Source organism: Schistocerca piceifrons, chromosome 6 (assembly GCF_021461385.2).
Source record: "Schistocerca piceifrons isolate TAMUIC-IGC-003096 chromosome 6, iqSchPice1.1, whole genome shotgun sequence".
Taxonomy (NCBI): domain Eukaryota; kingdom Metazoa; phylum Arthropoda; class Insecta; order Orthoptera; family Acrididae; genus Schistocerca; species Schistocerca piceifrons.
In genome coordinates, this window is record NC_060143.1 from 178,504,797 (window position 1) to 178,517,062 (window position 12,266).

Below are 12,266 nucleotides of genomic sequence, written 5' to 3' on the forward strand. Positions count from 1 at the left end.
TGTTCTTTTAAATTTTGACAGGCATTTTTCGTAGCATTGGAGTAATGTTCTGACCTGTTTTGTGTATCATGGGGGACCAGTACCATCTGTTATTATTTTATTTGGTGTGTATCTCTCAATTGCCGTCGACAGTGTTTCTTAGAATTTATACCACATCTGATCTACGCTTACATAGTCAAATAGGAAGGGGTGGAGGCTGTCTCTTAGAAAGGTGGCAAGTTAATTTTTATCTGGTTTTCTATACAGATGTTTTTTGCGGGTAATTTTATTGGATTTGGATGTTACGGTATTCAGTCTAGCTACAACAACCTTGGGGTCAGTAATCCCAGTATCTGTCATGACACTCCCTACTTGGTCAGGATTATTTGTTGCAAAGAGGTCAAGTATGTTTTCTGTCTATTTACACTCTTGATCTTGTCGTTCAAAATAATTTTCTAAGAACTATTTAGTTCGATTTTTGACGACGTTTTATGTCAACAACCTCCTTTAAACATTTATTTTCACCAAAACATCGAGGATGGACTGAAGTCACCACCAACTACAGCGGATGACATGACACTGAAGGTTTCTTTGAATCGATCAGTAACTGTACGATCTGAGTCGAGGCTCAGTAAATGGAACAAGTTATTAATTTATTCCGGTTGTCAAGTATAGCCTGTTCCCGTACCAATTAATACGTACTACCTACTTGAATTTACTACTAGGTAAACTACCTCTGACAGCAATAAACACTACTCCACAAACTACATTTAATCTATCGTTCCTGAACACGGTTGGGTTCTTTGTAAAAATTTCGACTTAACTTACTACGGCTTTAGACAGTTTTCTATATCAATAATGACTAGAGATTCAGTGCTTTCTACTTTTGGTTGGAGATCTGGTTCTTTTCCAACACAGCTACTACATTTTACAACTACAACGTTTATTGTTCCTATGTATACCCTTTTCCTGTGTTTGTCCTGTACCCTCCGAAACTGAAGCCCTTTCTGCACTTTCCCGAGGCCTTCTAACCTAAAAAGCCGCCCAGTCCCCTCCACAAAGCTCCCGCTACCCGTGAAGCAGCTTCCTGTGTGTAGTGGACTGTTGACCTGTTTAGAAAAACCCAGAAACCTACCACGCTTTGGTGCAACTCGTTGAATCTGTAACCTAACAGGGAAGAGAACCGTCCGAGCCCCTGATTCAGACCCTCTAATCGGCTCTGTATCAATGGACCACAGTCGTTTTTGTCGACGATGTGCAGATAGTGTGCTTCGCCTTCACTTCGGAAGTGAGATCCGCAGTCTTTACTACCTCAGTTGCCCAACCGAAACCAGAGAGAATCTCTTTCGATCCAAAGCGACACACATTGTTAGCAGCAACACGAGCCACCACCTACAGTTGGCTTCAGGTAGCACCCATCCCGCATCTTCAACGACTCTTCCCACACAGAGAGCACACTACAGTCCTTACCCTCCTTCATAGGCATATATATCTAAGGGGCCCTATTATGCACTTAAGGTTAGAGCCCCCAACTGCCAGTAATCCCACCCCTTGTCGCTGCCCAGGAATTACAGGCAGAGATGATTGCTTGCAAAACCCTTTAAACAACTTGTATATGTATGTCTAATATTAAACTGACAAGGTATGAGAACAACACATACGTTTCCACGCAGTGAAGTTAAGAATTCCCTCGATGAATTAATGTTAACTGCCAAGAGACAATAAAGATATTTTTTTGGATATAGCTCGGTTCCTTGTTATAATGCAGTCTTGTAAATAGTTACTGTAACTTTTCTGAAATAGGACTCTGACGAAGCGGGCTGTTGTGAATCTTACTCTATGAGGGTGGAATCTACTTCCTGTATAAATTAGCTATCGACATCCTGTTATTCTGTTTCTCAAGTAAATGTGACTCCCATATTACATACCAATTACTAAGGACAGCCATTAACGAATGATGTTGGGGAGGGGAGGGGGTCATCAAAGCATCGTTTCCGGGGAACTGTTGACTAGTGCCTGTGGACAGGGCGCTCGTAAGAGCTGACAACAATTATGCTAATCTATAAGGCATTAGCAGTAGCGCTAAGCTGCGATAGTTAACGGCGGCCAGCGAGAGCTGTTATGACGCTGATTAAACTGATACGGTAATGCATGTCGCGCCCAATAGAGCATACTCTATCCGGATTATCACGGATTTGGCCTAATGAGGCTGTACGCCAGGGCCGCCACACGGCCGTGCCGTAGGCTCTTTCCGTCGAAACGATGAGGGCCGAATTACATTCTTCTCAGATAGACTGTTGACACTACAACAAAACGAATTTTCAGAAAAGTAGTAAACCAAGACAAGAGACCAACGACAATGATTATGACGCGGGTGGATAAGTCCACAAATTATTGAAGAGTAGACAAGTGATGAGGCATGATCCTTCAAGGGAATACGTTAAACGGATTTAAAGAAAGTACACGTTACATTCTATTAATACGTCCCAGAGAATACCGCAAATGGTAAAAAAATTTTTATGATATTATTCACAGTTATAAATCATTCGAAGGAGATCAATGTAGAGGGTATTAAGAACGCTCCATCATCCAAAACGCACCACAATAACGCATCTGCAATGCCTGACCGGATATGTCCAGCATGTATGGTGTACCGTTGCATAACTGATTAGAGCAGTAGAACAGCGATGAAATTCATCTGCTCTTTCATTTCAGCAATACTGCTCTAGAACGAATTACCCAGTAACCAACGATTGGTCCAGCTTCAATTTGCGTTCAAAAGAAAGTTAAAGGTTTACCTGTTATCACTGGCGTAACATCCCTCTCGGCATATCCCAGCTGGCTTCAGTCTCTCCATCATAGCAACAATATTTCACTCTCACTGTAAACTATCAACGCTTTTGTCATCGCTTTTCGTTTCTGTTTTCATCCTTTCATATCATATGCTAATCTTACCTTAGAGCGTATCATTTTTCGCTGTTCCTCTGGCCAGTAAATTTCCTCTTCATATTAATTCCCACTGCAATGCTGTCCTAGAGTTTTCGTATACGTCGGTATTCACATACGACAAGCATGTAATCAGTATTTTCTTAAATAATTTTAATAAAACTGATATTTGTTGAAACCCATATATTCATTACAATTCAGCCGTAATATAACGTAATGGCCGCGCAAACTCTGTGCTTGGCGAAGAAATTTTAGAAAATACATGTGTAAAGGCCACATCGAAAGAAATAAGGGTGTTACCTTGAAACAAAGTAAGGAAAAATAAAGGCCACAACATCAAAACTGTTAGTAGCACCCAACATGAAATGATGTACGGCGATTCTCAGTTGGAAAAGCATAATAGATAGAAAAATAAAAATGTTTTACTGTCTGCCCTTGAGAAACTGTAGACTGAGCTTAGATCTAAAGCAACCAGTATAAACAACCAATAGCTTCATGTGAGGTATGTAATCAGATGTATACATACACTTTATTTCCTGTCAGATCAGAACCTTTAGATGAACCATAAATGAACAACATACAATGCCTCAATTCAGTGATACATGTTTCAACTCTATACTATATGGAAACAATTTTACATTAAAGTATTTGACAATAATCGCTAATTTTAAAAATGTAAATATTTTTTATCAAAAGTTCCTTTTCACGTAAATATGTTAAAACAAGTTTTCCGAAAGAAAATAGACAAATGAGTCCACAAGAGGTGGCACAAAAATCGATGAAACATGTACGAATGCAACCAAAACTACAAAATGGTGTCTTGCACAAGGCAGAATTCTTCTCCAGATGACAAATATTATTATATACTGGTCATGTACAATATGTGCCGTATTGTTGATTCACTAAGGATGTCTGATGAGACAAGATGGCTCTGAGCACTATGCGACTTAACTTCTGAGGTCATCAGTCGCCTACAACTTAGAACTAATTAAACCTAACTAACCTAAGGACATCACACACATCCATGCCCGAGGCAGGATTCCAACCTGCGACCGTAGCGGTCACGCGGTTGATGAGACAAGAGATACGATTTAAAGATCCTTACCTTTCCTGGTAAAACAAAAGCGTAAATAAAAAAAAAAATACTCTCGAACATATCAGTTCGTTGTGCAGGCAACTAAGATTCGAAGTACTATTATGGCTTGCTGCATATGTAAGAGAAAATAGTACTCAAAATAACCGACCTAGGATGTGCCAGAAAACAAAATATTTTCCTCTGTTTACGTTTCTCGTTTAATCTGTGCTTCTGTTGTAAATTATAGTTTAAATGCTAAAAAATAAAACAGATACCCATTTGCACTTCAATGGTAAATAGAAAGTAAGAAATTTCAAACAGTTCGTTCAACATTCAGTCATTTACAAACGAGCTACTAAAAATACACAGACACACTCACTCACTCACAAGCACTCAGAATAATGGAACTAGAAATACCTTGCTCCATTTTCTGAATTGATACTCATCGCAAGTTGGAAAGGAAACAAATATTCGATGACGGTTTCTACATCTACATCTACATGAAAACTCTCCAAATCACACTCAAGTGTCTGGCAGAGGGTTCATGGAACCACCTTCACTATTCTCTATAATTCCAAAGTCGTATAGCGTGCGGCAAGAACGAATACCTATATCTTTCCGTACGAGCTATCATTTCCCTTATTTTATCATGGTGATCATTTCTCCCAATGTAGGTCGCCGTCAACTAAATATTTTCGCATTCCTAGGAGAGAGTTCATGTTTGGAATTTTGTGAGAAGATTTCTCCGCAACGAGAAACGCCTTTGTTTTAGTGGTATCCATCCCAAATCCTGTATCATTGCAGTGACACTCTCTACCCTATTTCGCGATAATACAAAACGTGCTGCTCTACTTTGAACTATTTCGATCCTATTTCGTAATGATCCCACACAGCGCAGCAGTGTTCTAAAATATTACGGACAAGCTTAGGGTCGGCAGTCTCCTTAGCAGATCTGTTACATTTTTTGAGTGTCCAACCACTAAAATGCATTCTTCTGTCAGCCTTCCTCACAACATTTTCTCTGCAATTTAAGTTGTTCGTAATTTTAATTCATAGGTATTTAGTTGAATTTACGGCCTTTAGAATTGACTGATGTATCATGTAACCAAAATTTAACGGATTTCTTGTAGCACTCATGTGGGTGACCTCAGAATTTTCGTTTTCTTAGGTCCAATTCCAATTTTCACATCATACAGGTATCTTTTCTAAGTCGTTTTACATTCTAGTTTTCGTCTTCTGATGACTTTACTAATCGATAAACGACAGCGTCATCTGCAAACAACCTAAGACGACTGCTTAGCTTGTCTCCCAAATCGTTTATGCAGATAAGAAACAGCAAAGGGCCTATGACACTTGTAAGGGGTCCGTAGGCCCTTACTATAAGTTTGCACTCGGCACAGGTCGATAGGGCAAACAATCGATAGTGTATTGTGTTGCGAGAGCGAGTGTAGAGTTGAGTCAGTAGTTCCCAGGTTGCGGGCCGAGCCGTGTGGAGGCCTGTTGCTGTAATGCAAGGCCTTACCGACAAAGGGAGTGGCCATCGCCGCGGTTTAACCCCTTTGTGTTAGAATAATACGGGAAAGTGAAGAAGTATAATTACGATAGTGATCAGTGATATTTCTGTGCCGATATTTTTGGTTTCGCGTCTACCGCGCCGGCTTCATTTGGATTGCAGTGTTGGATTGCAGTGATTGAATTTGCGTGTGACAATAATGAATAGCGAGGAAGCCTGTGCTGAAATTAGCCGTAATTAAATATGTATGACGAAGGCAGTGGCTGCCTCCTTCCTTTTGTATTTTTGAGACGAATATAGGTCATTGATTAGTGAAGCTGTGTTGGCGTTTCTTCTTGTCACTGGACATTTCATTATTACAGCATTTGAGAAGGACAAAATGGAATGTAACAACTCCGTAGCAGTCAAATCCGATTGCCAGCCCCATTAGGTACACGGTCACATTAATTAATATTTATTTGGACTGCTATTCAGATCCCGATCGAGCGGGATACATAAATCGGAAACCGTGAAAGGACAAGTGCAATTTTTGGACGAATCGTAAAGAACAATAGGTAAATTTACCTTGCTTAACGCAAGAAAATGTTTTTTTTTCCAATTTCGGATGAAGACAGAGTATAAACTTTAAAATCGCGACAAGAATCAGTGCATTTTTGAACAATACGAAGTAATAGCATCTTACGATTGTGACTAAACTGTTTCTTCTCGCCATATTTGATAAGAATGACAGTGTCGATAAACTGTGTTATAATGTGCAAATGCGTAAATCCGCGCGAAAAACTGTGAAAAGTGAACACCAAAGAAAGACACGTGTGAACATTAAAATAGCAAAATGAGCCAAGAATTCGTCACGAAAGCTTTCAAGAAGTGTTTAGTGGTAATATTGTGACCGAAATTGCTTTTTGAATAGTGAAAATCGGACAGCTTCAAGTGGCCCCATAAACTGTTATGCGGACGACAATTTATTGTGGCGACGCAATTGTTGAGTGACGTCACGCAGACCCGTGTAGCAGCTGCGCCAAAGAGCTTCGATCTGCGAGGTGATTTCACACGTCATCCCAACTACCTGTGCAAGGAGTAGTTCAAGCACAGACGCACTACACCGAGCGCTGACCCGGCATCTAGCGGCCGAACTACAACTACGCCTGCCTGCAGCGCCACGGAGTGGCCAGCTGAGAACTACGACGTCCCACCGTGGCCTGCAGTGCGACTTCGAGACTCCGAGCGCCGACCCGGCATCTAGCAGCCGAACTACAAACTACGCCCGCCTGCAGCGCCACGGAGCGGCCGACGGAGAAATACGACGACTCGCCACAGATCTTCAGCGCGACTTCTCGCAGGTCTGGCAGCAGTACAGCGCCACGCCCACTTTAAACGTCAAAACATCGCTGCTCGTGGTAACGTCAGTTGGTGAGTGAAGATAACTGGTTGGCATAACATTAAATTTTAGTGTGCAGTCTTTGTGGTAAATAAACATTTGTAAACTGAGTTTTGCATTAGGAAAAGTGCCCAATTACAGTAATTTCCGAAAAGTTTGCGAAACATACTCTGAAATATAGCATACTTATTGATGTATGTTGCGCAGTCTAAATGGTAATTATACCGATATGCTCATTGTTTTTGGGGATTTTGCATTTATAGATTTTATGAGTAGTGTGATTTATCTTATTTAAATAATTTTACATAAACTGTGTATTTCTGAGAATTGATATTTGAAGTTGTTAGGTTTTGAGAGTCATTATGTTCAGTGCTCATGCATATTGTGTAAATTTGGGATTGACTGAAGATACTGCAGTTACTTTTTGATTAGTTTCGTGGTAATTAGGAGTGTTTTGGGTTACTAGAGGTTATTTTATGTCACTTGCCTGTGCATTAAAACTAAACCTAACATGTCTACTGAAGATAAGCAGGTTTGTGAGGCAGTAGTTGAAAGGAAAGGGATAGGACAGGAAGACAGAGATGATTCAGGAATCAGCGGTTATGGATTGTCATTGGATAGCCCAGTAGCACATTCAACTAGTTATCCCGAGACACCGGGACAAACGACGAGAGATAAGCCAGTTTCAGAGGATCCAGATATACGATCGATGTTGGCAGCCTTGCTAAAAGAAACTAGAGAGAGGGAAGAAAAATTCCACAAATCAGTAGAGAAAGGTTTACAAGAATCAAGAGAATCACTAAAGGGTTTACAAGAAAATAACGCATCATTAGAGAAAGGTTTACAAGAAGCTAGAGAAAGGGAAGAAATATTCCGCAAATCATTAAAGGAAGATTTACAAGAAACTCTAACACAAGAGCTCAAAACATGGGAAAGGAAGGTAGAATATAATCTGAAGAAGGAAATGCGAGAGTTACCAGAACGGCTGCAGATGAACATCGATGAGAGAGAGAGGAAGCTACAGAAGAGCGGAGACCAAGTCCAGGGAGACGTGGAGAAGATGGAAGGATAGTTAACAGAAAAGATAGAAGACGATGTTGAAGAAACTAAAGCCGAGTTGGGAGAAAGGATCACCGAGGTGATGCAGACGCCGAAACAATGCAATGATGCGATTAAGGGAATAGGAGATAGGCCAAACCAACTGGCTGTCAATCTGAGAAATGCTATAGCCGTGCAACAAGAAGAGGATAACCAGAGGGTTGCAATGGAAGGTGAGGCCTTCACTTGGGGAGTCAAGAAGAAGGAAGGGACTACTAGTTATGATCAATTTGAAGGGGAATCCCTGAAGAAATACTGGTCCAAAAGTCATCAGTGTGCAGCAGTTGAGGACTTACTCCACTGAAAGTCACTTAGTACATGGAGAGGAACGATGAGAGAGTTTGCCGAACATTTGTGGGAATTAAACGAGACCTTGGAACAACCACTGAGTGATGACGTAATGATATCAGCGATAAAAATAAGAGTGAGCCGGAAAATGCAAGAAACTGTATCTGGGAGCCTAATTAAAGATAGGGAGGCCTTGATGGAAATACTGGAACAGTTGGACTCCGTTCGACCACAGGAACACAATCAAGCTAATGATCAAAACCGAGGGGGAAGTAATGACCCAAGGAATCATTTTAATCATTCGTCTGATTATAGAGGAAGAGGTGGAGGGACCGAAAAACTGAATGACACTCCAGGTGAGGTCTGGTCAAGAGTGAGAGCTACAAGGACCCGAACAAACCTACTAAGATATATTTAGAACATTTAGTTGTTGAACGGACATTTGAAAAAGGGGAATGCTTATTTGCATTGTATTTTCTGATGTATTATAACTAGAACTTCATATTTCATGTCGACGATTACCTGAGAAAGGGTGTAAAAACCTGTAACAACTAATTTGTAATATAATAACTTATATGTCATATGTTCACGTAATAATTTTTTTATTGTATTTTGTGTGTTACATTCAATATGGACTATAGAGGATTACTGCTGCTTGATAAAAAAATTGTAATTTGGACAATGCCATGTTTATGAGACGTAATAACCTTTTGTAGAAATTATTGTGGAGGCAGCCCACTAAAGGACTCGAGGGATTATTTGGTGAATTGTAATTTCATTGATTATTTACACTGTGTGTTTTGTTCAGATGTAGCAATGTCTAATTCCCTTGCCGATTCTTTTACACCTGTGGCTCCAAAGAAGTTTTCGAGGGCGGGAATGTAAGGGGTCCGTAGGCCCTTACTATATGTTTGCACTCGGCACAGGTCGATAGGGCAAGCAATCGATAGTATGTCGTGTTGCGAGAGCGAGGGTAGAGTTGAGTCAGTAGTTCCCAGGTTGCGTGCCGAGCCGTGTGGAGGCCTGTTGCTGTAATGCAAGGTTTTACCGACAAAGGGAGTGGCCACCGCCGCGGTTTAACCCATTTGTGTTAGAATAACACGGGAAAGTGAAGAAGTATAATTACGATAGTGGTCAGTGATATTTCTGTGCCGATACTTTTGGTTTCGCGTCTACCGCGCCGGCATCATTTGGATTGCAGTGTTGGATTGCAGTGATTGAATTTGCGTGTGACAATAATGAATAGCGAGGAAGCATGTGCTGAGATTAGCCGTAATTAAATATGTATGACGAAGGCAGTGGCTGTCTACTTCCTTTTGTATTTTTGAGACGAATATAGATCCTTGATTAGTGAAGCTGTGTTGGCGTTTCTTCTTGTCACCAGACATTTCACTATTACAGCATTTGAGAAGGACAAAATGGAATGTAACAACTCCGTAGCAGTCAAATCCGATTGCCAGCCCCATTAGGTACACGGTCACATTAATTAATATTTATTTGGGCTGCTATTCAGATCCCGATTGAGCTGGATACATAAATCGGACTTGTTACACACTACCCTGGGGAATCCGAGAAATGACTTCTGTCTTACTCGAAGACTTTCCGTGAATTACTACGAACGGTGACCTCTCTGACAGAAAATCACGAATCCCGTCACAAACCTCAGACGATTTTCCACAAACACGCATTTGAGTACTAGCTGCTTCTATGGTACAGTGTCAAAAGTCTTCCAGAAATACGAAATCAATTAGAAATCTCTTGTCAATAGCACTCAACACCATGTGAGTAAAGAGCTAGTTGTGTTTCACAAGAACGATGTTTCCCAAATCCGTGAAGACTGTGTGTTAATAGACCATTTTCTTCGAGGTAATGCATAATGTTCGAACACAATATGTGTTCCAAAAACCTGCTGCATATCGACGTTAATGATATGGGCCTGTAATTCAGTGGAATACTCCCACTACTTTTCTTGAATATTGGTGTGGCTTGTCCAACTTACCAGTCTTTGGGGACGGATCTTTTGTAGAGCGAACTGTTGTATGTGATTGTTAAGTATGGAGCTATTGGAAGAGTATACTCTGAAAGGAACCCAAGTGGTATACAGTCTGGACCAGAGGACATGCTTTAATTAAGTGATTTAAGTTGCTTCACTACCCAGAGGATCTCTAATTCTACGTTACTCTTGTTGGTAGCTGTTCTTGGTTCGAATTCTGGAATATTTACTTGGTCTTCTTTTGTGAAGGCATTTCGGAAGGCTGTGTTTAGTAACTCTGCTTTGGCAGCACTGTCTTCGAAAGTACCTCCATCGCTGTCGCGGAGAGAAGGCACTGATTGTGTCCAGCCGCTAGTATACTTCACATACGACCAGAACCTATTTGGATTTTTTGCCAGGTTTCGAGACAAAGTTTCACTGTGGAAACTATTGTAAACATCTCGCATTGAAGTCCGCGCTAAATTTCGAATTTCTGTAACAGATCGCCAATCTTTTATTTTGTGACTGTTTGAATTTGGCATGATTTTTTCGTTGTTTCTTCATCAGTGTCATGACACGTTTTGTCTACCAAGGAGGATAAGCTCTGTCGTTCGTTAATTTATTTGGTACAAATCTGTCAATAAATGGTTCAAATGGCTCTGAGCACTATGCGACTTAACTTCTGAGGTCATCAGTCGCCTAGAACTTAGAAATAATTAAATCTAACTAACCTAAGAACATCACACACATCCATGCCAGAGGCAGGATTCGAACCTGCGACCGTATCGGTCTCTCGGCTGCAGACTGCAGCGCCTAGAACCGCACGGCCACTACGGCCGGCAGTCTCTCAATATTCAATGCCGTTACCATAACCCTGTGTTCACTAATCCCTGTTTCCGTTTTGATGCTCGTTTTAACTAAGGGTTATTTTTTGCTAAGAGGTCAAGTGTGTTTTCACAACCGTTTACTATTCGCGTGGGTTCATGAGCTAACTCCTTGAAATGATTTTGAGAGAATGCGGTTAGCACAATTTCGGAAGATGATTTATGCATACATCCGGAGCAAAACATGTATTTTCGCCAACGAATCGACGATAAATGAAAGTCACCACCAACTATAACTTTTTAAGTCGGGTACGTGTTTGAAATCAAACTCAAGTTGTCTTTGAACCTTTCAGCAAGTGTATCATCTGAATTGGGAAGCTGGTAAAAGGATCCAATTATTATTTTATTCCGGTTGCCAACAATGTCCTTTGCCCATACTAACTTACAGGAACTATCTACTTTAATTTCGCGACAAGATAAACTACTTCTGACAGCAAGCAACATGCTATTGCCAACGATGTTTAGCTTATCCTTTCAGAACACCGTTAGGAACTTCGCAAAAATTTCGGCTGAATTTATCTCAGGCTTTAGCCCGCTTTCAGTGCCTATAACGATTTGATCATCAGTGCTTTCTATTAGCACTTGGAGCTCTGGTACTTTCCCAACACAGCTATGACAGTTTGCAACTATTATACCGATGGTTCCTGTACTTACGTTTCCTGTATCCTCGTTTCTCCCGTGTTCGGTCTACACCCTTTGCGACTGAAGCCCTTTTTGTGCTTTCCTGAGACCCTCTAATCTAAAAAACTGCCCAGTCTACACCGCACAGCCCCTGCTACCCGTGTAGCCGCCTCTTGCGTATAGTGGACACCTGACCTATTCAGCAGAACCCGAAACCCAACCATCCTAAAGGCTCAAGTCGAGGAATCTGCAGGCTACACGGTCGCAGAACCGTCTGAGCTTCTGATTCAGACCCTCCACTCGGCCCTGTACCAAAGGTCCGCAACCGGCCCTGTCGACTATGCAGCAAATGGTCAGCTCTGCTTTCATCTCACAAGCGAAACTTTCAGCCTTCACCACTTTTGTTAGCCGCTCGAAACCAGAGAGAATCTCTTCTGATCCAAAGTGACACATGTCACTGGTACCGATGTGAGCTACCGCCTGCAGTTGGCTACATCCTGTGCCCTTCGTGG